Source organism: Triturus cristatus, chromosome 1_2 (assembly GCF_964204655.1).
Source record: "Triturus cristatus chromosome 1_2, aTriCri1.1, whole genome shotgun sequence".
In the NCBI taxonomy this organism is placed as follows: domain Eukaryota; kingdom Metazoa; phylum Chordata; class Amphibia; order Caudata; family Salamandridae; genus Triturus; species Triturus cristatus.
In genome coordinates this window covers 397,381,540-397,407,189 of record NC_140580.1, presented here as the reverse complement: position 1 = coordinate 397,407,189, position 25,650 = coordinate 397,381,540, and the positions used below count along the sequence as shown (strand labels likewise).

The window sequence follows — 25,650 nt, the reverse complement described above, 5'->3', positions numbered from 1 at the left end:
TGTGTGTGAGTAACTCTATGGATGAGTGGCATTGTGTAACAGGATGTATAGATGTATGAGTACATATGATGAGTGAGTACATGTATGAGTGACTGTATAGGACTGTTGGTGAATGAGTGGATGAGTATGTGGATCTTAGAATTACTGAAGAGGTTGTTGTAACTGGTATTGGTATGTCCATTGTTTTGAAATTTTTAGTCTCTATTTTTGAATGTGTGTATCAAAGCTTATATTAAGGTGAGAGGAGGTCTGCCACTCTATCACAAGGATGATGTCATCAGTGATGTCATCAGTGATGTCATTTGAGATGTCATCAGTGATGTCATGAGTGATGTCACTGACCATGTCATGAGTGATGTAATATGTGACGTCATCAGCAGTGCATTGCGGGCGCGCGAGTTATAGTTAGCTGAACTAACTATAACGGGGCAATTTCATTGGTTTTTTACGAGTAAAATGTCCAGCTAACTATAACATGTGTGAAACCTATGGTTTTTTCACTGAATTTCTAAGGTTTTTTAAATGCTAATTCCTAACTATAACTTGTGTGAAACCTATGGTTTTTTCACTGAATTTCTAAGGTTTTTTAAATGCTAATTCCTAACTATAACGTGTGTGAAACCTATGGTTTTTTCAGTGAATTTCTAAGGTTTTTTAAATGCTAATTCCTAACTATAACGTGTGTGAAACCCATGTTTTTTTCAGTGAATTTGCAAGGTTTTTTAAATGCTATTTTTTGTTTTTTTTCTTCATTTTTTTCAAACATATTTTTAATTTAATTTTTTACCTTTTATAAAGACTATGTTTATTTTTTTAAAATCATTAAATATTTATTTTATATAAATTTTTTAAAATAAACAAGTGACATTTATTTCAAGATTTTTTTTTTTTTTTTTTTTTTTTTTTTTATAGTACGCGTACCGTAAGCTCACGGTAAGCGTACGGTTTACGCACCGTCCGTAATCTATCTACGCTGCTTGCGTATAGTTACGTACTTTGCGTGGCGCGCGTACTGCGCGTGGGACGCGTGCGCGCTTACGCAACACGCGCACGTTACGCGGAAGTGCCGGGAAATGACTGTTATGCGCATGCGCGCAAGCGCGTGTCTTTTTTACGCGCACGCGTACTTTTTGCCGTAAGCGTACCGTAAGCGTACCGTAAGCGTACGGTAGGTCATGTGATCTTGAAACACAACTTTTGATTGGTTGAAACTACTTTCAGTTCTAGAAGTCTCCTACACCACACCCATTCCCCTCATTTCTGCTTGTGATCCCTTGGGAGAAGGAGCTGGTTTGTCTTTGGGATACGATGGCAGAACAGCAGAGCTCTTCTGAGAGTGAGGCTAGCACCAGCAGCACTGTCTTGAGGCAGAGAGCGAGGAAAGTAAAACCTTCTTATGTTTGGGATTATTTTACTTTTCCAGAAGGCCAGCAAAAGGTGAATGCACCCTTAGTTACTTGCAAGCTGTGTCAGCGTGTACTTTCTAGAGGTAATCCTGACAGGAAGTATTCCTTTGGGAATCACACCATGATGAGGCACCTCAAGGATGTACACAAAAGGACACATGCTCAACTTTTTGGAGGTAACTCTTCAGAAAGACGAGCCAGTACATCCACAGCAGCTCAGCCTGGACCATCACCTGCAGAGCTTACTCCTTCTTCTGCAGCTCAGGTGAGCCCTTCATCTGTGGGGGGAGAATCTCCTTTTGCTGGCCCTCTGGAAATGAACCCTCGATTTCGGAAGGTTGATATTCATTGCACATTTTGTAAAGCTCTAATTTGTTATAGGGAGACCAGTGTTTCCCTAGTGAATAACAAAATAGATCAGCACATTTGTAGCTTTGAATGATTTTCCCATGGTTCCTTTCCTCTGTCCCTGCATGAACACAACGGTTCTTTTAAGAGCCAACCTTATCTTTCATCTTTTTTTTACATTTTTTTTAAAAAACTTTTTTTTTTTTTTTTTACCGTACGCGTACGGTAAGCGTACCTTTTTTTTTATTTTTTAAAAAAAACACTAAAAATCATTTTTCACATTACAAGGTCCTTGAAAGACTACAATTATTACTATTGACTTACCATACTCACTGAAAAAAATATTTATTCATTTGTTTTTTTAAAAAATAGTTTTTAAAATGGTTGTAGTTTACGAAAATTTTCTATATCGATCTGAAAAAAAAGAAAAAAGTATTAATATTTTTAAAACATTTTATAATACAGTACACATATTTACATTTTTTTCCAAAAAATATTTTTGCCTTATTTTTGCTGTTTTCAGAATATATTGCATTTCACTATAAATTGTGAAAGCAATTGCATTCATCATTTTACAGCGGGCAAAAAAAAATAACAATCTCAAAGATTGTATTAAAAAAGCCCAGAATCTCTTCTCACTTAAACTTATCATTACAGAAATGCATATTATTCTTAAAAAATATCATCTAAAAACAATACTTTTTTCTTTAAAATACCGTCTGATATTTTTGTTTCAGGAGTATAATCACAATATTATATCTCAAATAACTCCAAAATACATCTGATTTTATTTCCTTTAGGCCAAATTGTATTTTTTTTTTTCCCTGGAATAAATTTCCAAGGGAAAACCATTAAAATTCTAAAGTTTAATCTGTCCAGATCTCACCGATTCTCTGTAACATTTTGGTTCACAAAAATTTTTTGAATTATTTATTTAGTCCACAATAGAATTGCTTACTTTTCCACATGGCCAAATAGTAATTTTTTAAATCATTTTTGTAAAAATTTCCAATGGCAGTCCAATAGCATTCCAAAATTTAAAATGTGCAGAAGTTACCGTTTATCTCTAAATTATTGGTTTTTCAGAATTGCATGAAAAATTTAAAAAGTCCACATTACAATTGGTTATCTTTCCTTTAGGCCAAATGATAATTTTAAAAAATATTTTTTCTACAAAATTGCAATGGTAATCCAGTAAAATGGTAAAATTATTTTGTCCACATCTTGCCAAGTCTCTCTAAAATTTAGGTTTCAGAAAGATTAGATAGGAATTTGCTAAATCAAAAGGCAAACGTTGTTTGAAAATCAATTGGGAATCATTACACAGTGTCCAGCCTTTTTCACATTTAAGATAAACTGTGTAATGTCCAGAAGTAACAGTAGGTCCATCATGGAAAATTATTGCAACAGTTACAAAAGTTTTTCCTGAAATTGATAATTGCTGTCCTGTAAACTTCTTTATTAAAGTATCCAATTTTGATCCATCAGCTCTACATCGTTGCATCATTAAAATTACATACTGTCCGTATTCCCTTAAAATTAATGTTGAAAACATGTCAGAATTACACTCACCACATTTCATGCTATGATTAGCATCTTTAACTAATTTTGCAAAAGTGACTGTTTTACTCTCTGGCAATGTCAAATAAATAAACCTTTCATTATCAACAATAGAGCCACATATATTATAACAATTTTCACAACTATGTTCCCATTTATAAGAGAGACCAAAAAAAATGTCAATGGGAACTCCTTCTTCTTCCACTACCTGAAGAAAATACATCAAAAATTCGTGTGCATCTTGCTGTTCATTTTGAGAAAACTGTGTTCGTCCTGAACATACATCTAAAAGTTTTCTAATGTCAGTAGCACTTTCTATTTGAGTTTTATCTTTACTCAGCTTTTGAAAAAGGAGACTGAGCTCTGAACAGAATCTTTTTCCCTGATTTACTATTATCTGCTCTTGCAAACTTTCCAGATAAAATGCAACATTCAGCACTACATTAGCGTAGCAGTTGACACCAGAGCTATTTTCAAAATGACATCCTACAACCTGTTCTTCATTTTCCTTATTCTTTTTGCTTGCAATTACATCACTCCTCTTTTTTTTCCTCTTCTCTACATCTTCATTACAGATATTCTCATTTCTCCTTTTACGAGAAACTACACGTTTCTCCAACACAGGATACTGACCTAAATGAGGAGCATAGCTTCTTCTTAATCTATTATACTCCTTTACACAGTTTGTATCAGCACTAACTTTTGAATCATCAAAGTCAATCATGAATAAACCTGATAATGTTTTGACTCGTGACAAAGCTACATATGCCATACCTTCTTTGAACACAGTTGAACCAATGTTCACAAATGCACAATCTACAGTCAATCCTTGAGACTTGTGGATAGTTACAGCATATACTAGTGAAAACGGAAACTGCTTCCTACGTACATATAAGTCTTTCACAAGCATGAAACGAACTGAACAACGACAAATGTCTTTAACTTCCTCTATCTGATCAAATTTTATTTTTAAACATTCAATTCCATCTTTTTTCTGATAATTAATAAAACCCACAACTCTTCCCATCGCTCCATTCACTAAGCCTTTTTCAACATCCAAATTTCTCCTTAAAAACACTCTACAGTTCATGCAAACATATAGATTTTTTTCTAATCCTGCTGTTTTGGAGATATTCTTCTCTAGTGAGTCCAATTTATTTTTCAGTTTGCCTGTTACTGTGACAGTAATTCTTCCATCCTCAATTTTGTCCACTGCTTCCAATTTCATGATGTCTTCATTTTCCAATTTCAAAAGCTCCTCATTAAATATTGAGCATTCACGTAGAGTTGGCATTAAGCAGATGACACTTTTGTTTTCTGCAATATTCTTGTATATTTTCTCTGCAACTATTTCTTCCTTTGGAAATAAGTTATGTAGCAGCCGACTCTGTAATGCTTTTTTGCCAACTTCTGTGAGTAGTCCAATTCTGATATCTTTCAGAATACTTCCATATTCTTCATCGTTTGCTTGCCTCATATTAGTTGTAAGTTCCTTGTACTCAAAGAAGGACCAAATATTTGTATTTCCAATGCTTCCCAATGACTTCTTCGTGTCTTCATGTGTCACAGTATTAAACACTGGTTGACCTTTAACTGGAGTAAGTTGCAAAAGATCCCCAAAAACTATGACGTGTTTTCCACCAAATAACACGTCATAGTCTGTCTTCAAAATTTGCTGCATTCTTAAATGCACAAAGGCAAGCATTAAGTTTGATACCATGCTCACCTCATCAATAATGAGAACTTGCATCTTCTTCAATACTCTTGACACTTCTAAGGATGCTTCTCCAGTTAGCTTGTTGAATTGTATTTTGTTCTCATGCTCCACTGGTAACATTAGCAAACGATGTAAGGTGATTCCTTTTATGTTATATGCTGCTAACCCAGTTGGAGCAGTAACCACACAAGACAAAGTAGAATCCGTTTTTTGCTTTAGGTAGCTTCTGATGACTTTAATTAGGAAACTTTTTCCAGTGCCAGCTTGTCCGCTTACATACATCCTGATTGGATGAAATGATGTGCATGAGCACTCTTTTTTAATATGTAGAAATCCGTGATCAATTTTGTTTTTGATCTCTTCATAAATTTGTTGCTGCTCTTGATTCAGTTGTCTTTCCAAATTTTCTAAGTCTATAAATTCTTCTTGAGCTTGATTCATAGCCGTTTCCACTTCATTCATGGCTATTGATGCTTCATTTTCAACGATTGGTTGTCCTAGGGGATCTTGACTGTATGTTCCTGAACTTTGGCTGTCCTGAGAACTGTCTCTAGCTATTTCTGCTGCAATTGTAGTTTCCTGTTCAATTTCTTCATTTAACATTTGCAGATAAGTTGAGAATGTACTGCATTGTATGCTGTCTTTGCAAGCATTAAAAGAATCTTCATAGCTCTGAAATTCGCCCAGTAGTTCATCCTCTGTACGCCATGGTTTAAACAACTGTAAAAGAGCCAAGTAGTAAAATTCTTTCTTGTCGGTAGTGTCGCAACTCAGCTTCCGGTGATTTATCAAACTTCCTTTGGTTTGCTTCACCAAACATCCTTCTTCACCAACAACTTTATATTTTCCACTGTTGATGTCTTCTGCAGCTTTCCGTGAATAAATGTAGTTCTGCAGCACTTCATAGAGACACATGTTCTCCAGATGATGACTTCTCTTGGGATAATATGTGTCCAACATGTTTGTTTTCAATATGTCTGTACTTTCTGGGTCATTCTCGGCCAAATATTCAATTTCTCCAACAGATTTCAGTACCCGATTTCTCATTGCTGCAAGGCCTAAACTTGCCCAAATTATTCTTCTTGACTTCGAGTAGAGACTTGCAGAAGATAACCTATCTGAACATTCGTAGGATCCAATTTCTCGATGCGATAACATCTTCAAACTAAAACTGTACAGCTTCTTACTGACAGTCTTCTCGTGAGAAATCTCTTCCCACATTTCCTTCAATTCTGTTTTTTCTGATTTCGTAATGTAAGACGTTACATATCGAGCAACAGCAATGGAATTGTCAGCAACATACTGTATATCCATGTTAGCGTTCCACATGGATAAAATGACTGGGTTGTAGTCATTTATATTTTTTGATTCTTCTTTTCTTTTAAGGTTGTAGGTATTCTTAGGTGATTTTCTTGTGATAGTATGTCTCACAGCTGACATAAAACTGTTGACTCTTCCATTTGTAAGAACAGGTCTAGGAAATCCAAATCGACATTTAGTGTAGTATTTTTCTTTGCTCTTGTATTTCCGTCGACAGTATTTTCCACACCGATGACTTTGGAAACGTAGAACTTGCTCCTTTAACTTGTTCTCTTCTGTGTTTTTAGGTATAGCACATGTTGCATATTCTTCAATGTAAGATAACACTGCTTCATCAGTATCTGTTCCAAACTTTGGGGCATCCTTGATCCACAGCAGCATATGAATATGAGGAGCACCTCTTGCCTGGTACTCTTTTCTCCAAAAGAAATCCACTACTTCTCCAAGGGGTGGATTTTTTTTATTGCAGATGAAGGACATCATAGCCTCAAATCTATGATTGAAATATCTGCAAACATTAACCGGATCCAATGAGCACAGTTCTCCTGCTGTCTTGTATTCGATGTTTTCAATGTTTGAATTGGCCTCTCGTAGAAAATCCAGTAAATCATCCCAAGCGTACTCGGCGCAGCTTAGGGTAAGGAACCATGTTGGTGTTCCTAAGTTGCGTAACATGCATTTTAGTTCACCATGGCGTCGGTACCAATATTCATTTGTCCCACGCTGACAAGCCATCAGATTGATCAGTTGTGTTTCCAAATGATCATCTCGGTGCTGCACTTTCTCCATAAAATCCTTAGCAGACACATTTTGTAAATGTACTCCACTTTTTAAAATGTGATTTACTGCATAAGACAGTGCAGACAAGTCGCTTTCAAATAAAAGATGGAACAAATAAGGGATACTTTGTCGAAATCTGGGATCTCCAGCATATAGTCTTGTAGTCCGATACTCAGAAGCTGGAATCTGTTCCGGACGTTCATCGTATCGTCCTCCTTTTCCTTTAGGAAACAGCTGGGGAAAACATCGAGCTTCCAAGCTCTCCTCCCATACACTCACAGGATTTCCTTTTGCTTTCTTCATCTGAAAGAGATCAATATTGTCTCCCATAACTTCTTTCGAATGGAGAGGATGTATGCTAAAATGTTCATAAATTTCTTCTTCCTTTGACTTGTCCACTTTTTCAATTTGTCCAGTTGGTGTTTCTGTGTCTCCTTGTAAATCTTCTTCTTCTTCTTCTTCTTCTATATAAATTGATTCATACCATTTGTTATTTTTTTTCAAATACAAATTTGCTCTTTGTACTTTCCGCACATCTACCAGCTCCTGCCAAATCTTCTTATTCTTTGTAGGGACACCATTAACCAGAATAATTAATGGTTCAGTTTCCAAAGTATCCGCATCAATAGTTTCCATATTTTTTTTCAAATCCAAGGGCAAATACACCACTCTACCTTTTAAACCTCTCAGTAAATCTGAAGGAGGTAATTTACCAGTTTTGGGCTCCATACGTACTATGGTCTGGAACGGATGAACACATTGAATGAGTATAGACTCATATGTATTTAATTCAGAAAGTTCAGCAGGAATAGCATCCAATTCTAAATTATTATGTACAGCTCTGGTCGGCATTCTATTTTCCTCTAACTTGTTGTAGCAGTATTTGCAAATACGCTGATCTTCACCCAATTCAAAACAATTTTCAAGAAATATATATGTGGCAAAATCCATCCACTTATAATTATCTTCAATTTCACTCTTTCTGTAGAGATCAACATTCCTAGTTTGTTTTCTATAATGAGTTCTGCGGCAACAAATACAAGTAACATTTGGTCTTTCATTAGAGACTATTGCAAATTTTGTTATGTGATCATTAAATGTGTTACTTACAGAGGGTTCTACATTCTCTTCCACTTCTGCCTCATTTATTGTGTCCTTCTCTGCACTGTTTTGTTCAGGACCAAAGTAACAAAACTGAATTTCATCAACAACCTTCTCTACATCTGATACCGTTCCTCGGAACAGAGCCCTATTCAATTCATTTAACTTTATTGCTGGACTTTTGGCAAAATACAACCGTCTCACAAACTTTCTCATTTCAGTATGATGAACAGCCAGCATCCTAAAATGATGGAAAACACTATTGCACACTTTTCTAGATAGACAAGCAAGAGAATGACCCTGCAAACCAGTATTCTCTCTCACTCTGCATGGATCCAGACTTTGAAGCACCTTAATCTTTTGTTTTACACTTTTTTTACTATATTCTCTTAGAAACTCTCGAAATCTGTCAATAGATTCCTGACGCACAGTGCAAATACTACTACAATTCCAAGTGTACACTGGGGCTTTAGGACGTCTCCCCATTGCCTCATCTGCCATCACTTGTACCTCATCTCTTGGAACCATTATCTCCTTCTCCATTATGCAACCATTTTTTACTTCGTATGAACGACCTCTGGTGTCAACTGCATGCAGCAAACTATTACTTTGAAAATAGCTTTCTTCATTAAAAAAAGGTTCACTACTTGAACTATGCATCCACTTTCCTAAAAACACTTTACAAAAGTTTGTTCTGTTCACTACTCTTTTGCTTTTGCTTTGTGATTTCAGTACATTAACCATTTTATCTAATGTACGCATCCTATTCAAAATTAATATGAATAGTTTCCTTTTTAATTCTAATGCTTTTGCTGCAATGGCTTCAATTTCTTTTTTTCTCTTATAATATTTAGCCTTTTGCTTATATTTCTTTATATCCTTTATCAAATTGGACATAACTCTTCTCTGAAACATTTTTCTACGTATCTCTTTAAATGCTGTTTTTCTGTTTATGTTAAACTTTTCAATTGCAGAAGGTATATTTGCATTAACTAAATCCTCAATTTTTTGCTGTTCTGTAGGTTTTGTTACATTTTTCCGAGAACAGACATTTTGTACATTTTTGTTTGTTTTCAATATTTTGTTTAGGAATTGTCTTTTTTGCTTACCAGAAGATTTTTTCTTTTTCCCAACATCAGCATCTTCTACTAACTTTGGTCCTCCAGTTGTCCTCAAATATAGTTTTTTTTTTAGCGTTTTTTGAACTCGAGATTTTGTAGGCATCTTAAATTTTGTTCACTGTTCTTCAGCAATACCTGAAAAAAACTAAAAAAAAAATCCTTTATTGTATTTAAATATATTACTACATTTCTTTTCACAATAGTCACAAAACGAAATTTCTTTGCCATTTTCAATGCACACAAACTGCTCTTTTTTTAAAATTTATTTAAATGCACATGTCCAAGCTTTTTTTTTTTTTCAGATCACCACCGTGTGTATTCTCTGTGACTGCCTACACTCCAGCAGGGGCCACCAGCCTTAGTGATGCAGAATATATTTGCATTACAGACTTAAACCTGAAAACCCCACTCGCTTCTAATTACTGTGCATGACTATAAATGGCAAGCACATGGGTGTGTGCTAAGCCTCTGCTTCTTCCCCCAAAAATTCGCTCCTCTTTTCCATCTACTGCAACTGTGAAATCACCAGAGCAAGACGCAATAAATTTCTGCCTATAATTCTTCTATGCACACAGAGTCATGTTTTCACATAAGTGCCAAAACGAAATTTCTTTGCCAATTTGAAAGCACACTTACTGCTCTTTTTTTTTTGGGCCAAGTGAAAATCTCTTTTTACACTTTGAAATCACTTTTACAGACTGACACATTCTGAAACCTTTTTTTTAAATTTATTTAAATGCACATGTCCAAGCTGTTTTTTTTTCAGACCACCACCGTGTGTATTCTCTGTGACTGCCTACACTCCAGCAGGGGCAACCAGCCTTAGTGATGCTGAATGTATTTGCATTACAGACTTAAACCTGAAAACCCCACTCGCTTCTAATTACTGTGCATGACTATACATGGCAAGCACATGGGTGTGTGCTAAGCCTCTGCTTCTTCCCCCAAAAATTCGCTCCTCTTTTCCATCTACTGCAACTGTGAAATCACCAGAGCAAGACGCAATAAATTTCTGCCTATAATTCTTCTATGCACACAGAGTCATGTTTTCACATAAGTGCCAAAACGAAATTTCTTTGCCAATTTGAAAGCACACTTACTGCTCTTTTTTTTTTGGGCCAAGTGAAAATCTCTTTTTACACTTTGAAATCACTTTTACAGACTGACACATTCTGAAACCTTTTTTTTTAAATTTATTTAAATGCACATGTCCAAGCTGTTTTTTTTTCAGACCACCACCGTGTGTATTCTCTGTGACTGCCTACACTCCAGCAGGGGCAACCAGCCTTAGTGATGCTGAATGTATTTCCATTACAGACTTAAACCTGAAAACCCCACTCGCTTCTAATTACTGTGCATGACTATACATGGCAAGCACATGGGTGTGTGCTAAGCCTCTGCTTCTTCCCCCAAAAATTCGCTCCTCTTTTCCATCTACTGCAACTGTGAAATCACCAGAGCAAGACGCAATAAATTTCTGCCTATAATTCTTCTATGCACACAGAGTCATGTTTTCACATTAGTGCCAAAACGAAATTTCTTTGCCAATTTGAAAGCACACTTACTGCTCTTTTTTTTTTGGGCCAAGTGAAAATCTCTTTTTACACTTTGAAATCACTTTTACAGACTGACACATTCTGAAACCTTTTTTTTAAATTTATTTAAATGCACATGTCCAAGCTGTTTTTTTTTCAGACCACCACCGTGTGTATTCTCTGTGACTGCCTACACTCCAGCAGGAGCAACCAGCCTTAGTGATGCTGAATGTATTTGCATTACAGACTTAAACCTGAAAACCCCACTCGCTTCTAATTACTGTGCATGACTATACATGGCAAGCACATGGGTGTGTGCTAAGCCTCTGCTTCTTCCCCCAAAAATTCGCTCCTCTTTTCCATCTACTGCAACTGTGAAATCACCAGAGCAAGACGCAATACATTTCTGCCTATAATTCTTCTATGGACACAGAGTCATGTTTTCACATAAGTGCCAAAACGAAATTTCTTTGCCAATTTGAAAGCACACTTACTGCTCTTTTTTTTTGGGCCAAGTAAAAATCTCTTTTTACACTTTGAAATCACTTTTACAGACTGACACATTCTGAAACCTTTTTTTAAAATTTATTTAAATGCACATGTCCAAGCTGTTTTTTTTTCAGACCACCACCGTGTGTATTCTCTGTGACTGCCTACACTCCAGCAGGAGCAACCAGCCTTAGTGATGCTGAATGTATTTGCATTACAGACTTAAACCTGAAAACCCCACTCGCTTCTAATTACTGTGCATGACTATACATGGCAAGCACATGGGTGTGTGCTAAGCCTCTGCTTCTTCCCCCAAAAATTCGCTCCTCTTTTCCATCTACTGCAACTGTGAAATCACCAGAGCAAGACGCAATACATTTCTGCCTATAATTCTTCTATGGACACAGAGTCATGTTTTCACATTAGTGCCAAAACGAAATTTCTTTGCCAATTTGAAAGCACACTTACTGCTCTTTTTTTTTTGGGCCAAGTGAAAATCTCTTTTTACACTTTGAAATCACTTTTACAGACTGACACATTCTGAAACCTTTTTTTTAAATTTATTCAAATGCACATGTCCAAGCTGTTTTTTTTTCAGACCACCACCGTGTGTATTCTCTGTGACTGCCTACACTCCAGCAGGGGCAACCAGCCTTAGTGATGCTGAATGTATTTGCATTACAGACTTAAACCTGAAAACCCCACTCGCTTCTAATTACTGTGCATGACTATACATGGCAAGCACATGGGTGTGTGCTAAGCCTCTGCTTCTTCCCCCAAAAATTCGCTCCTCTTTTCCATCTACTGCAACTGTGAAATCACCAGAGCAAGACGCAATACATTTCTGCCTATAATTCTTCTATGCACACAGAGTCATGTTTTCACATTAGTGCCAAAACGAAATTTCTTTGCCAATTTGAAAGCACACTTACTGCTCTTTTTTTTTCGGGCCAAGTGAAAATCTCTTTTTACACTTTGAAATCACTTTTACAGACTGACACATTCTGAAACCTTTTTTTTAAATTTATTTAAATGCACATGTCCAAGCTGTTTTTTTTTCAGACCACCACCGTGTGTATTCTCTGTGACTGCCTACACTCCAGCAGGAGCAACCAGCCTTAGTGATGCTGAATGTATTTGCATTACAGACTTAAACCTGAAAACCCCACTCGCTTCTAATTACTGTGCATGACTATACATGGCAAGCACATGGGTGTGTGCTAAGCCTCTGCTTCTTCCCCCAAAAATTCGCTCCTCTTTTCCATCTACTGCAACTGTGAAATCACCAGAGCAAGACGCAATACATTTCTGCCTATAATTCTTCTATGCACACAGAGTCATGTTTTCACATAAGTGCCAAAACGAAATTTCTTTGCCAATTTGAAAGCACACTTACTGCTCTTTTTTTTTCGGGCCAAGTGAAAATCTCTTTTTACACTTTGAAATCACTTTTACAGACTGACACATTCTGAAACCTTTTTTTTAAATTTATTTAAATGCACATGTCCAAGCTGTTTTTTTTTCAGACCACCACCGTGTGTATTCTCTGTGACTGCCTACACTCCAGCAGGAGCAACCAGCCTTAGTGATGCTGAATGTATTTGCATTACAGACTTAAACCTGAAAACCCCACTCGCTTCTAATTACTGTGCATGACTATACATGGCAAGCACATGGGTGTGTGCTAAGCCTCTGCTTCTTCCCCCAAAAATTCGCTCCTCTTTTCCATCTACTGCAACTGTGAAATCACCAGAGCAAGACGCAATACATTTCTGCCTATAATTCTTCTATGCACACAGAGTCATGTTTTCACATAAGTGCCAAAACGAAATTTCTTTGCCAATTTGAAAGCACACTTACTGCTCTTTTTTTTTCGGGCCAAGTGAAAATCTCTTTTACAGACTGACACATTATGAATCCACCATGTGTAACTACAACAAAAACAATTCCCATTTCTATTATTCATTTCTTTAGTTACCACATACATCCCCTCTCAAACTGTAAACTCACCTTTAAATTTAGTTAGTTGTGAAAGAAATGTGTCACTCAAACAGCAGATTATCAGAGCCAGGATCTCTGTTCTGTACACCTCTCTCCTCTCAGCAGAACCAGATAATGGCAAACTTTCCCTCTATTTTTCCACACATATACATGTAAGTTTCAAATCTCAGTGCTTCCCCCTTTTTTTCAAATGTAATGACACATTTCTATTGGTTGAAAACCAACCCTTTTCCAAAAGTACCCTGCCCCCAACTTGACTTCTGCCTAGTACCCTTCCCCCAACTTGACTTCTGCCTGCTACCATAGCAACAGCTCTTGGAACACTGCTGTGTGCAGTTAGGTCAGAAGTTCGACACACAATGTTTCAATTCCACAGAGCAAGAGTGCTTGACTTTTCAATCCTAACTGCAAATCCATAGTACTGTTCTTTGGTTACACATTTTTTTGTACCAATACAAAACATGCTTCTATTAATTTTCACATACAGCCTAGTTTTTATTCTAGAATGGTATGAAACAGCCAATCAGTTCTTTTTGTTTTGTAAAAAATATGTATGCCTCCATTTCCAAACTGTCTTTATTTTCATATTGCCATTCTACTGAAAGACACCTCCTGAGTGCATCCAGTTCTCCTTTGAAGATGTTCACAGTGTGGATTGTAGGGCACAGCTATGTCTTCTGGAGTGAAAAGTTTGCAGAGAAAACAGATATGGTGAGAGACCTTGCTTTGCCAAATGTAGACATTAAATGGATTGGTCAGAGAGGGTTAAAGTGGCACCAATTGATGCCATTGGTGAAATCCTTCATGCAAATCCAACACCCTGACCTCATAATAGTGCACTGTGGTGGCAATGACCTAGGCACTTTGACTGGGGTAGGTCTGGAAATGCTTATGAAGGACACCTTTGCACAACTGTTTACACTTTTCCCTAAAACTGCCTTTGTGTTTTCCAACATATGCCAAAGGCAAAAATGGAACTGGTCCAATCATTTCTGTCCACAGATTGACAAAGCAAGAAAGCACGTCAACAAATCTGTTTCTGCTTTCCTCCGTGACTATGGTATGGGTGCCATTTACCACAACAACTTGCGTTACGACATGCAAGACATTTATAGAGGAGATGGTGTGCACTTCAATGATGAAGGGAACAGAGTCTTCCTCTTGAACCTTAGACTCTGCATCGGTACTTACTTGTAAGTACCACTAAAAAAATGACTCCATAAACACAACAGCTCTTTTTAGAGCTCCCTAATTTCTAAACTCTTAAATCTGATTTTCATTTATTTTTTTTTATTTTTTTTACCGTACGCTTACCGTGAGCTTACCGTACGCGTACCCCGTGATTTTTTTTAAAATCAATAAATGTTTTTTTTGTACTTTTCTGTCCTTCTTTGACCCCCTTACAATTGTTAGGGGGTCTGTAACTCTCCTCATTGCCCCCTTTCTTTGTTTTCACTCTTTTTTTTCAGAGTGAAATACACAAAATGGCGGCCGCCGCTTCCTGGTTTCGGCCGATTCGAATGTTTACTAAGATCTAAGAGCCAATCAGAATCGCGCTCGCGCACGCCACCGTACGCTTACCGTAAGCGTACGGTAAGCGTACCGTAAGCTGGCTCAGATATATATATTGATTTAAAGGCTATTTTCTCAGAATCTACTGAACAAATTTACACCAAACCTACAAAAGGCACTTCCTTGACCTAGGGACTACCTCTCTGCCAAATTTCTAGTAATTCTGTTCAGCCGTTCGGGCTGTAGGTCGTTCTAAAGGTCCTATGGAAAAATGCATGGGAAAAACGCGTTTTGGGACCCCCCTTTAATCTCAGCCCCCGCTTGACGGATCCCCCCGAGACTTTCAGGGTAGGAGCGGAGCATAGCGCCCCACCTATTTTGAGAAATTCGCGAGGATTCGTCGACCGGCGCCAAAGTTATTCAAAATAGAATGTTGCGGATTTCCTATGGAAACGTGGTCCTAACTATAACTACCTACTGGCGACCGCCAGTAGGTAATATATATATATATATATATATATTCTGCTCCAAAGGTTGTCCACCAGGTGAGCAGCACTCGATCAGCAGCTTTGTTTATGATAGGCATGGACGAGGATCCGCTTGTAGAAGCCGCTCCGTAGTGGAATTGCCTGTCGCGTTTCGAAGCTCCATATGCTTCTCTTCAGAGGCTTTAACGGAGACGGTGTGTGCAAGCGCTGAACCTACTTCGCCATTTTCATATTGCACTCCCACCAATGGGAAGCTCGAATGAGACTGTGCATTGTGGGAAATATGGTCCGGATAGCACACAAATCTTGTCCTGTATGGACCCTGCAAGTGGACTCGTCCTCAATCCTGTTTGCCGCTGCTGGCCCACATTACTCACATGATGGTTACCATGTTAGGTGGCCCCCGTAACATTACGGGGTGGTGCAAGCTCCGCGGCAGGACGGCCGCGTGTTACATTCTGCTCCAAAGGTTGTCCACCAGGTGAGCAGCACTCAATCAGCAGCTTTGTTTATGATAGGCATGGACGAGGATCCGCTTGTAGAAGCCGCTCCGTAGTGGAATTGCCTGACGCGTTTCGAAGCTCCATATGCTTCTCTTCAGAGGCTTTAACGGAGACGGTGTGTGCAAGCGCTGAACCTACTTCGCCATTTTCATATTGCACTCCCACCAATGGGAAGCTCGAATGAGACTGTGCATTGTGGGAAATATGGTCCGGATATATGTATATATATATATATATATATATATATATATATATATATATATATATATATATACACACACACCACTGCACTTTATGACAGGCAATGCCACTATATGACATGCATTCCACTGTACAACATGCCACTCTACTGTATGCCATTCCCTCTACAACGCTCTACTCCACTCTATGGCCGGGCTAGTGGACTAATGGACTAATGCATCTCTGTAGGGGTCGGTGTTTGACCTCATTGTCACAGGTACAAATCCCGATGGGCCCACTCAGCCTTTCATCCTTTTGAGGTCGATAAATTGAGTACCATTGAGTTGGGTAACATAAACCATTGTTATTCAGTGCCAAGATACTCTTGGATGGATATGCACTTTACAAATACACATGTTATGTCATGTTACACCACTCTATAACTCTCTACAAAATGCCACTCCACTCCACTCTACAACACGCCACTCTTCAACATGTCACTCAACTCGACAACATGTCACTCACCTTTACAACACTCCAATCCGATCTATGACACTCCACTGCACTCTAGAAGAATCCACTCCATACTACGAGATGGCACTCCACTGTACAACATGCCACTCACGACTTTCCACTCCACTAAACTCCACTCAATGCCACTCTACGACAAGCCACTCTATGACACACCACTCTACTCTCCTTTACGACAGGACACTCCACTCCACTCCCTTCTACAATATTCTACTCCTTTCTATGCCCCTCCACTCTTTGCCAGTCCACTCCATGTCACTCTACTGTAAGCATCTACACTTTAAAACACTGTATGACATGGCATTCTATGACTCGCCAATTCACTCTACTCTTCGGCATGCCACTCCACTTTACACTACTTGGCTCTACAACAATGTACTCCAATCTATGCCACTCTACTCCATGCCACTGTACTCCACTATACGACACTCTGACATTTCACCCCACTCCTCTCTATGACACCCCACTCTACTCTACAACACACAGCTCCACCCTACGACACTCCAGTGTATGACATTCCAAGGTGCACAGACAGAATATCGAGTTCTGAATATCGAAGTGCCAGAATATGGAGTTCTGAATATCGAAGTGGCATAATATCGACTGCAAGAATATCGCTGACCAGAATATCGACTTGAAGGTAAGAAATATCGTTTTCTGTAATATTGAAGTCAGTAATATTGTTTGTAAAACTATCGTTGTTAATAATATGGATATTTATATTAGTGTTCTGTATTTTAGTCTGTATGTTAAAAGTATGTGATCTAATTTTTTTTATAATTATAGCTATTTTTTTTATGTATGTGGGACATTTTTAGAAGTGATTAAATTTATGTTAATGAAATTTTGCGTATTTTAGTTCTGTAGCAGGTTATGGGTTTTAGGGAAATAGGGTGGGAAGTAATTTAATTATAATAACGTCATTCATAATTTTTATTTGTTAGTATGTATAGTAAAAAACAATTATTAATTGGTGATTATTTTTCATTAATTAATTAATGGATAATTATGTTAATTGTGTTATTTTTTAGGAGCGGGTTGTGGGTTTATAGGGGAATAGGGTGGGAAGTAATTTAATTTGAATAAAGTAATTAATAATTTATATTTATTAGTCTTTATAATTCATTTTTTATTAATTAATTATTAATTGGTTATCAAATTCTATTAATTAACTAATTGATAATTATGTTAATTGTGTTATTTTTTAGGAGCGGGTTGTGGGTTTATAGGGGAATAGGGTGGGACATAATTTAATTTGAATAAAGTAATTAATAATTTTAATTAGTATTTATTTATTTTATATTTCGATTTTATACTGTTGTTTGTGGTAATTCATTTATTAATAATTGTTTGTTAATTATAATTAATTAATTAATTGGTAAACATGTTAATTGTGTCAATTATGTAGGAGTTGTTTGTGTGTTTATAGGGGAATATGGTGCGAAGTAATTGATTTAAAAATAATTAATAATACATTTTTAGATTAGAATATATTTATATTAAATATAGTTATTTGTTTGTAAAATGTTATTTTACATTTTTATAAATTAATGTTTGTAGTTAATTTTTAGCACTTTTTAACATTAAAATATTTTTCAAGCTTTTTGTAATTTTTTATTTTTGTGTTATTAACAATTTTTGTATTGTAGTTGGTATTTTGTTTCTTTATTATTTTTATTTTTGGGAAATATTAATTTTAACCCTCTGCTATCCAACACTTTCCCTACTGTTGCACTCTCTGGAGTGGGAATAGTAATTTTTACACCTATGCTACCCAACACTTTCCCTACTACTGCACTCACTGGAGTGTGAATAGTAATTTTTACCTCTACACTATCCAACACTTTCCCTACTGTTGCACGCTCTGGAGTGGGAATAGTAATTTTTACCCCTCCACTATCCAATACTTATCCCTACTGTTGCACTCACCGGAGTGGGAACAGTAATTTTTACCCCTCCCCTATCCAACACTTTCCCTACTGTTGCACTCTTTGGAGTGGGAATAGTAATTTTTACCGTTTGCTATCCAACATTTTCCCTACTGTTGCACTCACTGGAGCGGGGATAGAAATGTTTTCCCCTTCGCTATTCAACACTTTTCCTACTGTTGCACTCACTGGAGAGGGAATAGTAATTTTTACTCCTACGCTATCCAACATTTTCCTACTGTTGCCCTCACTGGAGAGGGAATAGTAAATTTTTACACCCACGCTATCCAACACTTTCCCTACTGTTGCACTCACTGGAGTGGGAATAGCAATTTTTTACCGTTCGCTATCCAACACTTTCCCTACTGTTGCACGCACTGGAGAGGGAATAGTAATTTTTACCCCTACCCTATCCAACACTTTTCCTACTGTTGCACTCCAGTGGGAATAGTAATTTTTACCCCTACACTATCCAACACTTTCCCTACTGTTGCAGTAATTGAAGTAGGAATAGTACATTTTTACCCTTATGCAATTCAGCAATTTTCCTACTGTTGCACTCAATTGAGTGCAAAATGTAAGTTTAAAAATGTATAAATATTTTAGTATTTTATTTTACAATATAATGTTTTTATGATATTTTATGTTATAGGTGTTTGTATTTTAAAATAAATTAAAGTTATTCATTTATTAATTATTTTAAAGTAAGCATATATTTATATATAAAATGTTATATATGTACATTCAAATGTTTTTTAAAATTAAATGTTTTTTTTAATGTATATTATATCTAAGTAATTTATTTTGTTAATTTTATAATATAATTGTTTTAACATTATTTTTTATATATTAAAAAAATGATATTTTGGACATCGATATTTTTTACATTTATAGTTTTCCCCGGTATTTTTGTTATTTACATTTTAAAGATAGCATGTTGATATTTTGACTATCGATATTTTGATGTCGATATTTTTGCTCTCTTTATTATGTCAGTGATTCACATTCCACACTACTGTATGGCGTGCAAAGCAAGTCCACTCTACGACACACCACTCCACTCTATGATACATCGCTCCACTCTATGACATGCCACTCCACAACATGCGACTCTACCCTATGACATGCCACTCCACTCTATGACATGCCACTCCAACCTACGGCACTCCACTTTACATCCCTCTACTCTATTACATGGTACTCCACTCTACTCTATGACACGTTGCTACACTTTACGCCTCTTTACTATACTCTAAGACAGTCCATTGTACTCTACGCCACTCCACGCCACTCAATTCTACGCCACTCCACTCCTCTCCATTGTATGTCATGACAATCTGTGCCTCAACACACTATGCCAGTACACTCTGTGTCACAACACTCTACACCATGACCCCGGACAACACAAAACTCTATGACACTCCACTGTAAGGCATTCCGCTCTGTCATTTCAATCTACTTCACTCTATGACATTCCACTCTACCACACTGCACTCTACGACAATCCACTGAACCACACTCCACTCTATGATCTGAAACACATTTTTATTAAACAAAATTGAAAGTCAATCAAAAAAACAATGGTTAAATATTAGTTATAGTTAGGAAAACTTAATTTATTATTACTATACTAAATAAACGTTAACTACACAAACATTAGAAATTCAAAAGTTATAGTTATAATGTAAAGTTATAATTTACACTCCGGCCAAAACTTACTATAACTCACAGACCTCCTTGCAGATCGTTGTAAATTCTAGCCAGACTACATTAACTGTAACTCACCACTGAACCACACTCTTATCATAAATTATGTTATTTCAGAATGGCACAAGTGTTTTCCTATGAATGCTATCATTTAACGCAGCATAAGTGATGTAATATGAAAGCTTATAAGCTGTGCATTGGGAAGGTGTGAGTTATAGTTAATGTAGTCACTGTGTACAGAGATCTTCGAGTTACAGTAAGTTTTGGCCGGGTCGTAAATTATAACTTTAAGTTTCAAGAATAACTTTCAAATTTCTGCTGTTTGTGTAGCTTCAGTTTGTTTTGTAAGAAATAATAAATTAAGTTTTCCTACCCATAACTAATGTTTAACCTTTGGTTTTTGCACCTATATATGTATAAATATATCAAAGATTACCCTTTCCTGTCTCCTGGAAAAGAAACTCACACTTCAGCATTGCTTGCAAGTAAAGTTTATTATTCCATCAGTGATTTTGGTAAAGCACAAACTCCCAAAGTGTTTCTGCGATCAAGTTGTGTTCGTCACGGGTGGGGCTGCTTCTCAAGCATTGGTTAAAATAAAGAATACACGTCATCTAAGTAACAACAAAAACAAAGGGCTCATGCATAGGAGGAACTTCAAGTGGCACCAGAGCTACATTTTATTTTTTTAAGGGGAGGTGACCTGGGTACTGTGTTTATAATAGCATGGTGCCTCTGTACCACTCAGGTCACAAACCATGCACACACTGCTTGGGTCTCCAGGCGGGAGCAATCAATTTTTCTTTTTGCCAGTGGCTCTCTTTAACTAGAGATAACTTACTTGGTGGGCAACCAAACTGCACTTCGACAACTCTCCCGGGCCAGTAGACTCTGGTGCATCTTTTGAGGGTATTTAGACCGACTATCGGAAACAGAAATATCATGGACCAAAACATTGTGTCAAGAATATCGAGGACAGAAATATCATGAAGGTAAATTTCTATGTCTAAGCAAGTTTTAATATATAAAACTCCACATATATGCGCCTTGACGATATATATATTTTTAAGATACGTAGATGTGAAGTTAAGAATAGAAACTCTATACTTACCTATTTGCATTTACTTTCTCGATATTTTGGTCCTCGATATTTTTGCCCACACAATATTTCTGTTTCTGATATTCTGTCAGCGATCCCTTTTGAGTGTTGGGACTTGGTCACTCAGGTTGCACTTCAGCAGCCAGTGGTGGCCAGGTATTCTTAGCTACCAACTGAAAAAGACGGTCTTCTTTAGCTTTTGTGGCCCTCTACATGTAACAGGAAGTCATCCAAATGACTTTTGGAGACACTTCTCCTGTATGAGGCTCGGGATGACTTTTCCTTGATCAGGGTGCTACAGGCAAAGTTGTCTCTTTGCTAACCCAAGGAGCAGCAGGTGCACTCCAGTTGTTGGTTCAGCCTCTCTTTGCCAAGTTCAGGGATCAGCAGGGCAGTTCTTCTTTAGTGTTCTATGAAGCACATATGCGCAATCTGAGGTCTGAGTGCCAAGGGCACACTTTTCTGCCCAGTTTGTGCCCTTCGGCGATTCAGCAACTACTAGCGAATTTGCTACCAGGTCCCCTCGCACCTAGTGATGACTTCCTGTAAAGTGTGGCATCCACCTAGCCCAGAATACATGATTCTGCCCACTCTCAACATGGCAGGACCTTTCTCTTGGCATGTGGAGCTCGTAAACTGTAACGGAAACCTCTTGGCAACACAGCTTCTACTTATTAAAGTTGCTATTTGTGCAAAAGTTCATTAAATTTGACTTGAACATCAATTCGGATTTAATGCAATGATTCTTTTGGTACCTTGAAGTATCATATTTCGTAGTCACATTTAGAAGTTAGCACTGCTGAGTGGTCAGCGTGTAACCCTACACTCGACAACGGGGCTACTAACCTTTCCACAGTACAAATGACAATGCTGGGTTTTTACAATCGGGACATATAAAGGTAAGACCCACATAACCAACCTTTTAATATAATACACCCTGCCTTCAGGGCTCAGTAGGCCTGCCTTAAGGGTGGCCTATACATATTAAAAAGAAAGATTTTGGCTTTGCCATTAATTTAAATGGCAAAGTTGAGTCAGGGGTTGAATACTGCTCTGCCAGCAAGCAATGGCAGGCTGCGAGTCATACTTTGCTTTGTCAGACATGTGGTGGCACAATAAGTGCTGCAGTCCACGAGAGACAGAATAACTCACAGGCCCTGGGTAACCCTGGTACCATATGCTAGGGACTTATGAGTTAACCTATGACATTTATGGGTGAACCAATCAGACATAAACATTTTAAGGGTTAGAGCATTGACATTGAGGTCTGTTTAGCAGACTTATGTTCATCTGCAGAGTCGAAAAACCAGAAGCACCAGTCCAAAAACTTTGGGTGATCATGCAAAAAGAAACATGTCTTTACATCACTGTGCAATCATTTAGCTGCTTCACCACTCCTGAAGAGTAAATGATCCATCACCCTTCCCATCTCCACCCTCGCAGCTTCATCCTGTAGTACCTTGCCCCAACACTCCTTCACAATCCTTTATATCCGTGGGTATCTACTAGGCCAGAGTGCATACTTGCTCCCTTCTGCCCTTCTCCACATAGAGTCTAGAACATGTATTCTATTTATAGCTCTTCTGACAGTTTCGTAAACCAGTGATATATACAAAGCTCTGGCATCAGTCCTATCAGTTATGTCATAATAACAAGGTTGAGTCACAGTACGTACAGCATTTATGTAGCCTATTCATGAGATTGGTGTTTGAAATTGTCTCTTAGTGGTTTCTCCCTGTGGAAGTTGTTCTTACCAAGATCTCACCTTTCAACCTTTCACAAAATTAAGATATTATTATGTTTTGTATTCCATGCTATAAAGGTCTAAGGCCTACTTTTGTGAAATCTTTCCAAGAGTCATTGTGTTCCATGAACCTATCCGGGAATCTCACAGAGAGGTTTGTTATTACTGTCCATGTTCAAGAGTTTTCTGTCTAGTCTTAGTTGTGTGCCACATTGTGGTTTATCACAGTGCAAGTCATCAAATAGGGGTTGTTCTTGTGGCTTTTCCCGAACCTATGTAGATGAGATTTTTGTCTAGCATAAATGAGCCCAGGTAGAGGGTGGAGGTTTGTACCCCTTAGTTCTGAAATAATTGAAAAAGGTAAGATCCATATTGTTTAGTTTCTTGGTTTTATTTTCTTTGTTACACCTTGTAACATTGAGAGAAGAAAAAAGAAACAGAAAAAACAGCTGACGGTGGCCAATAGGCTGAGGGCTTTTTCAGGACAAGAATGGTTGAAAATGTCCGTGAAAGCTGCTAAAAGCGATCTGTAGAGATGTAAACAAGGTCTCTGCGGTCCTAAAGAATGAAGCCCAGACTGGAAATGAAGGAGATGTGAACAAAAGGACTGTGATATCTTGCATATTCTATTGGAACACCAAAACCTTACGCACTATTGGTCCTGGATATCGACGACCATGAGAGTATCATGTGGACAGAAATGTATTCCAGTGCCCCTCCTAACCATTGGTGGTGATGTGGTTGTTTGAGGTCAATGAATGGGTTGATCAGTATGTCATTGTCTGTAGGTTCTTGCATAGTTGGACCAATCTAGGCATAGGTCTCATAGAGTGCTCTGTCTCTGGAGTTGTTCTAATGATCTATGTACTTGGAATGAAGCATGGATCAAATCTTTGGCATTAATGACAAATGGGACCAATTGGCAAGCTAAAAAGTCTATCAAATAAACCAATAGACCATAATCAATATTATAGGCCAATGATCTGTGAACGGATGGCATTGGTTTCAGAAATATTCCCTTTTAAAATGCTTGTTAAAATCAAGTTAAACGGCACAGGTGCATTGCCTTGCACATGAATGAGGCAAAAGAACAAGAAGGTGGAAGGCAACTGATGTGAGCATAATCAGAAGTGACTTGGAGTTAGCTATAGGTTGCCAGCAGAGTGGAGCTAATCAAGTCTCTCTTTTCACTGTCTTCTTTGAATACATCTGGGGAATATAGCATCACCTCCTGCTCCAAATGAAGAAACAATGCACCTCCCACTGAAAAGTGAAACAGACTAACTATTCACAAGTAACCTCAGTGCTCAGAAAGCCCTCAGACCTTCTTCAACAATCTATTGCTTTCTTGTCTCTGGGTTTATGGTTTGGCGCAGGATCAGTGGCATTCACTGCCAGGCTTAAATAGTTAGCCTACTTGGCAGTAGCTCTACTGTCCAAGCATAATTTCCTATTTTGGCACATTGTGCAGTGTTGCTGTAGGCTAAAGTGTGGAGAATGATCTTGGATGCATGTACAAATACACATGGTCCAGAGAAGTAGAAGGTTCAGTATCTGGGAACGTAGAAGATCTGGAGACATGATGTAGCCAGGGAATATCAAAGCAGCAGACACCTGAGACATGGCCATAGAGTGTGACAGGAGGAACCCCTGGAGACATGACCACTGAGTGTGAGAGCTGGAAAAACATGCAGGAAACCATAGATTACAAATGCAGGGGAAACGTGCCCCATGGTCATAGAGTAGACACTTGGCATATGACCTTAATGTGTTAGAGCCGGAAACACTCGGGGCAAACCCATAGACTAGCACTGTTAGAGGTATTTGTAGCATTGTCATAGAGTATGAAAACAGTAGACACTTGTAAAATGGCTACAGGGTTTGACAGCAGGAGAAACGAATGGCTAAACATATATCGTAACTGCAGGAGACACTTAGGGCACAATCAGACAGTCTAAGAGCATGAGACACTTGCAACATGTTCTAAAAATGTGAGTGGAAGCATGTTCAGAGAGTGCCTAGCAGAAGGCACTTGAGGAACCACCAATGACTGTGAAAGCAGGTGCCACTTGTCTCATGACATGGTGTTTAGGGCTGGAACCACTAGGCCATGATTCTGAATAAGAGGGTTGCTAGAATAAGACTGGAGATTAGACTACACTATTATGATGCAGCAGGAAGAATCTGAGTGAGTACCCCCTTTCATCATTAGCATTAATGAATGCTAATAACTTTCAGCTGCTATGTCTATGAATTACACCTCATCTGACTTTGAAAAGATATGACTGATGACAAGTCTAAATAGATTTGATGCGGTCCCAAGCAAGATGGATGGACTCTGAGGGAGAATGTAAACAGATGTCACTGAATATGAATTTAATTTTTTCCATATTGTATTGTTCAATACCTCTCCTTTATTATCTCACTCGAATTTTGATTCTTTCAAATTATGTCCCACAAATGTTGTGAACAACGTTACTTATCCAACTCACAACGAAAATGACATTAAGTTTTTTTCCAAAACCCTGGTGGTAATGGTAAGAGTTGAAAGGTTTACTGGTTCCCAGCAGCATGTGCTGT

General features: G+C 37.8%; 1 protein-coding gene across 2 annotated transcripts in view; it reads left to right on the top strand.

The window, feature by feature from the left end:
- Positions 1 to 25,650, top strand: part of ASAH2 (N-acylsphingosine amidohydrolase 2) — a 323,355-nt gene that overhangs the window by 31,898 nt on the left and 265,807 nt on the right. The window lies entirely within an intron of this gene.